Genomic DNA, 6,255 nt, shown 5'->3' with positions numbered 1-6,255 from the left:
CTGTAGAGAAATTGAATGGACTTGAAAAAGATCAATTGAGTAAAGTAGTTGAGCATTTTAATTTCGAGGTAGGGGAAATCAAAAATATAAAATTAAAAACTCTTCGTTATCTTGTAAAAGAGAAATTAGTAGAGAGAATGATTTTAACTGTAGATACACAATCTGAAGAAGCGTTGTCACCAGAAAGTACTTCAACTCCACTTGTTATGACGGGAGTACAGAGCGGGTTAACTTTTGAGCAACAGCTAGAAATCTTAAATCTGCAGAGTAAGGAGCGATAATTCGATAGACAGCTTGAATTAGAAAAAATGCGGGTTCAAGAACTTGAGCGTGTACGGCAATTTGAGAAGTTTAAAGGGGTCATATGATGCGATTTCAAGTTTTCCTTTCTCTTTGGAGTGTTGCAAGCTCTTGGTGCATAAAGAAGATCTGTAAAGAGAGGCGGGGCATAGAGGACCTACAATAATGTACAGTATTTGAAAAATAATGTGTTTTTTGAACATTAAAGCATGTCAACATATTCGGTTACACCAAATACACAAAATAATTATCTTTAAAACAGCATCATATGACCCCTTTAAGTATGAACAAAAAATTCAGGAAGCTAAATTAGCTCAGGAGGCAGAACGTTTAAGACTGATTGGCGAGGGAAAAATAGGTAGTATTAGTGCTGATTCCTCGGGTGAGCAGTTGGTCGCGAACACCGCTTTGAACATTGCGAATATGACCAAGTTATTGCCTAGGTTTAACGAAAAAAATCTTGACGCTTTCTTTTCTTTGTTTGAAAGTGTTGCCGATGATCGAGGTTGGAATGATGCCGAACGTACTCTTTTATTACAAAGCGTTTTGGAGGGTAAAGCTCAAGAAACATTTTTCACTCTTACCAGCAGATCGAAGGGATTATAAGATCGTTAAGGACGCAGTTTTAAAAGCTTATGAACTTGTCCCTGAAGCTTACCGTCGCCGGTTTAGGGGATGGAGAAAGGGAGAGAGACAAACTTATGTGGAAGTTGCGCGAGAGCTCACAAGTCACTTTAATCGTTGGTGTGTTTCGTTAGGAGTAGATTCTTTTGAGAGTCTTTGTGACTTGGTGATTTTGGAGCAGTTCAGAAATATTATTCCTGAACGGATTGTGATATACACAAACGAACAAAAGGTGAGAACAGCGGCTGAAGCGGCGGTTGTAGCTGACAAATTTGTGTTGATTCATAAAAATTCCAACGGTTATCAAAAAGAGTGCAACTCTGAAAATCTAGACCAACCGATGTCAAAGGTAGAGTATAGGCCTAATAGGAAAATGGATCCAAATTCCTCTTATAGGTACTGCCTGGAAAAGGGTCACTGGAAAAAATAATGTGCAGTGTTGAAAGGCAAGTATAAGTCCATTATTAAACCTGTTGGACTTGCGTCAGGTTATACTTTTGTTGTGCATTGGGGGAATCCCTGTCGGAGTGAAAAATCAAAATGTAGATGAGTACGTGGGGTATCCGGCAGATTATGGTCCTTTTATTACTACGGGATCTGTTTCTTTACTTGGCTGTCCTGTTAAAGTACCTGTCGGGATTTTGCGCGATACGGGGTCTTCAGAATCCTTTATTTTGGACTCAAAATTGAATTTTTCTTCTGTATCTAGTACAGGGAATAGGGTTCTGATCCAAGGAATTGGGTTGGAAGTGTTCTCTGCTCCTTTGCATAAAATTCAGTTGGAGTCTGAACTTGTGCATGGAGAAGTTGAGATTGCTTTACGACCTTCGTTACCGTTAGGCGTGGATTTAATTTTAGGAAATAATTTAGCCAGAAACCGCGTGTGGCGGGCTGTTGTATCTCCTGTTGTGAAAACATCTCCAACTTTGTCTGCAGAGGGGGATAAGAGCGTCCCAAGATTTTCCTGATGTTTTCGTCTCCGGGCTCAGGGAATAGACGCTGGGTTGACAACGCTGTTCGAGGCTGTTAAGTCCAATGATGAAATTGAAAGCGTGGCTTCTGGTTATTTTCTGAATAATGGCGTTTTAGTTCGTAAATGGACGCCTTGTAACGATCGTGTTGTGGGTGAACCCATATTTCAAATTGTGATTCCAGAAGGGTTGCGTGATTTGCTGTTGAAAACAGCTCACGGTGATATAGCTGGGCATTTAGGGGTAAAGAAAACCTACAATAGCATAATGCGCTATTTTTTTTTTTTTGGCCTCATTTTAAAAGAGATGTGTCGAGCTTTATAAAGACGGTGCCACACTTGTCAACTGGTAGGTAAACCTAATGAAGTCTTGGCGCCGGTGCCGTTGTATCCCATTCCTGCTGTGAGTAATCCTTTTGAATATCTGACTATTGATTGTGTTGGCCCCTTAAGTCCGTCTAAAGCGGGTTCTATCTATATTTTAACTGTCATGTGTCAGACGACTCATTATCCTGCTGCGTATCCTTTGCGAACGATCTCCATGAAGTCGGTGGTAAAAGCCTTGTCCCAGTTTATTTCAATTTTTGGTATTCCAAAAATTATTCAAACTGATAGAGGAACTAACTTCACTTCTCGGATGTTTGCTCAAGTTTTACAACAACTGCGGGTGAATCATCATAAAAGCAGTCCGTATCATCCTGAGAGCCAGGGAGCTCTCGAACGTTTTCATCAGAGCTTAAAGCAGTTATTGAGAGCATATTGTAACGAACTGAATAAAGACTGGGAAGAGGGACTCCCGTGGTTGATGCTAGCAGCACGCGAAGTTGTTCAAGAGAGTCTTGGTTTCAGTCCTAACGATTTGGTGTTCGGTCATAAGCTAAGAGGGCCCTTGTCTCTTTTGATGGACAACGTGACCGAGCCGGAAATTCCTGAAAATCTTTTGGATTATGTAAATGGATTTCGACGTAGGTTATATTTGGTAGGCAAACTGGCTCCTGAAAATTTAGAGAAAGCACAGTTGAAAATGAAGACCTGGTTTGATCGTCGGTCCGAACGCCGAGAATTTAGTCCCGGAGATCAAGTTTTAATTTTACTTCCTGTTACTGGGTCATCCTTTTTAACAAGGTTTGCAGGGCCTTACAGTATAATTAAACGGGTATCTGAACAAAATTATATTGTTTCAACCCCGGACAGGAGAAAAGCTTCCCAACTGTGTCACGTGAATTTGTTGAAGCCATATTTCTGTCGTGTACGTGAAAACGCTGTCCCAGGTGCTGAAGTAAAGCCTGTGGTGTTAGTTACTGAGGTGAGTAATTCAGGTGTGAAATTTGATTGTACTGAGGGCGAGAGCGTTCCGTCTGCTTGTATTGTTCAACCTCGACTTTGTAACTCTGAACAATTGACTAAACTGGACGTCATGTTTGAGCATTTGCCCGAAGAACATAGTGACCAATTGATTGGTTTTATATCCGAATTCTCGCCACTTTTCTCTAATACTCCCTCATGTACTAACTTAATATATCATGATATCGATGTTGGAGATTCTTTGCCCATTCGACAGAGGTTTTATCGTGTTTCTCCTGAAAAGCAGAAGTTTTTAAAAGCTGAGGTTGAGTATCTTTTAAATACTGGGTTTGCGCAACCCTCATATTCAAGTTGGGCGTCACCGTGCATTCTGGTTAAAAACCCCGATATTACGTACAGATTTTGTACTGATTATAGAAAGTTAAATAGTGTGACGAAGCCTGACTCTTTTCCACTTCCACGGGTGGAGGATTGCATAGATTCTGTAGGCTCAGCAAAGTTTGTAACTAAGATTGCTTTGTGGGTTGCGTGCCTTGTTTACTCGTCTTGTAGAAGCCAAGTTGACTATCAATTTAGCGAAGTGTGAATTCGTGAGAGCTACCGTAACTTACTTGGGTAAAGTAGTGGGACAGGGGGAGGTTCGTCCAGTACGGGAGAAGGTGCGTGCTGTTGATGGTTTCCCCGCTCCTACTACTAAAAAGGAGTTTATGAGATTTTTGGGGATGATAGGATATTATCGCAGTTTTTGCGCAAATTTCTCAAATGTAGTTGCGCCGCTTACTGATTTATTGAAGGCCAAACGTAAGTTTGAGTGGTCTTCAAATTGTCAGCGGGCGTTTGAAAATGCGAAACTTCTGCTGAGCACTGTTCCTGTCCTAGTTGCGCCCCGGTGGGATCGAGTGTTTCAGATCCAAGTAGATGCAAGCCGGGTGGGTGCAGGAGCGGTATTATTACAAAAAGATGACAATGGAGTTGATCGGCCAGTTAGTTTCTTTTCTAAGAAGTTTAACTCGTATCAACTAAATTACTCTACGATTGAGAAAGAAACGTTGACTTTGGTGTGAGCGTTGCAGCACTTCGATGTGTATGGGTGGTTCAGTGCCTATAGTTGTATTTTCAGATCACAATCCGCTCACGTTTTTACAATCTTTGCGAAGTCCTAATCAGCGACTTATCCATTGGGCTCTATTATTACAGCCGTACAGTTTAGATATTCGCCATATTCGAGGGCAGGATAATGTTATGGCGGATGCCTTGTCCCGTTCTCCGGTTGATGAGTAAAACGAACTGTTGTAAGTGTTGGTTGCCCTTGACCTTGGTTCTTTAATTGTTTAGTGTTTTTAAGGCGCCTGAAGATACTGAACAATGGAGTTGGGGTACATTTGTATGACAGTCCACAAATTATGACCGTTGGAGGTAAACTTGTGTGATTGTGTATTGTTGTTTTTTTGTTTGGTTTATAGTATTATTTGGGTCTGCAGCGTTCCCTTTTAGGGGCCTCTGTTTTAAGAGGGGAGGTGTTACGGCTCAGTGTGTTCTTTCTAATATTTGTCCACTAGGTGGTGGTGTTCCGTGGTTTTGCCTCTCCTTCAGAGCGAGCGTCAGGTACAGGTGTGGGGTGTTACCTGTGATTTGGCATTTGGGTTTAAAAGACGGAGATTCAGAGAGCAGTGGAGACCTGGACTGCGCTGCTGTTCATCTTCCCTCTCCAGCCCTCGATTGTTTTCTTTTGTTTGTTTCTTTCTTTATACTTATACTTAACTTTTGTATTATTTGATTTATTCTTGATTAAATGTTTATTTGTTAAACTTAAGTCTTCTGTGTGGCCTCCCCTTTTGGTAATGTTACTTCACCCAGAGCCAGGTGGTTGTAACAGCAGGGTATACAAATGTTTTCATGGAAAACAAAATGCTTTGTGCTCTCCTTTCAGAAAACCTCATTTCTTGGTGAGCCATTAATGAAGGATCATTATGAAAGATACTCTACTCCTATTTTCTCCTGCGGTTATTCATTATAGACACTTAGTAACAGCCGTGTTCAGATGTGCAGAACTGCCTATTTCTATTATCCACTATGAGTGAAATGCTACAATTACGAATTAATTTCTGTTTTTGAGTGTTAGTTTTTAGAGACAAGAAAATGGATTTTAGTACAGGATATATTTAGTACAGGTGTGATGTCAACCATTGTTATGGGATATGGCCTGTTACCATGGTTGCATAAAATAATTTAAGTAATAGGTGGATTTTTTGTACTCTTTATAGACTTGATTGGTCGCGCTTGTCTATTATTAACACAGTTTAACTTTCTTTTAAAGTAAAGAGTTTCATCTTAGCAAGTTTGTACAAACAACCCTGTATTCTGCTATTTTAAGTGTGTTTGCATGCGTTTTCACATGCTTTTCATAAAATGCATGTATTACATACCACGTTTACCATTTGTATACAGTATGCAGCATATTTCTGTTTTATTAATGTTTCTTTTAAAGTTTAAATTAATTCCAGCTCATGTGACTTGTATCATCAGGCTTATGATTATTTCTGCTTCTGCTGTAGAGACCCTGCTGAATAAAATCAATGTTTAGACCAGTTTGAACCAGATTAAATTGTTTTTTAACCGTAAGGCCCAGTCAGTTACTGTCACAAGCTTGATTGACTTATTGCAGGAGGTAGACTCTCTTATCCAATGAAGCCATGATTGTCATCAGCTAAACCAGCATCTTTTTTTTCCAAGCAGGAAAACAGGTAAATAGCTGAATAATTTTTTGTAGGTCAAAGAAGTCGATGCTGCATGAAATAAGCTTCCGTTTTCTAAGCAACAAAAGTGAATGACAAATGGTCTTCAGAAGTCGTATGAAAGCTTTAAATGTCTTTCTATAGCTAAAACAGTAGAGCATGATGCTAGTAATGCCAATGTCATGGGTTCAATTCCCAGGGAAAGCAAGAAAGATACAAATAAAGAAAAGAAGAAAAAAATGTGTACCTTGACTGCAATGCAAGTCACTTTGGATAGAAGCACCTACCAAATGCATAAAAGTAAAATGAATATGAACCATA

At 40.0% G+C, this 6,255-nt stretch overlaps 1 protein-coding gene across 1 annotated transcript in view; it reads left to right on the top strand.

Annotated features, from left to right (window-relative positions):
- Positions 1-5,991, top strand: part of LOC107710775 (uncharacterized) — a 9,060-nt gene extending 3,069 nt beyond the window's left edge. The window contains exon 4 of the transcript XR_001636633.1: positions 5,980-5,991. The gene's annotated coding sequence lies outside the window, so the exon portion shown is untranslated. The remainder of the gene's footprint in view (positions 1-5,979) is intronic.
- Positions 5,992-6,255: the final 264 nt, after the last annotated feature.

Source organism: Sinocyclocheilus rhinocerous, unplaced genomic scaffold (assembly GCF_001515625.1).
Source record: "Sinocyclocheilus rhinocerous isolate Xijiao unplaced genomic scaffold, SAMN03320098_v1.1 scaffold2328, whole genome shotgun sequence".
In the NCBI taxonomy this organism is placed as follows: Eukaryota; Metazoa; Chordata; class Actinopteri; order Cypriniformes; family Cyprinidae; genus Sinocyclocheilus; species Sinocyclocheilus rhinocerous.
This window is presented reverse-complemented; position numbering and strand designations above follow the sequence as displayed.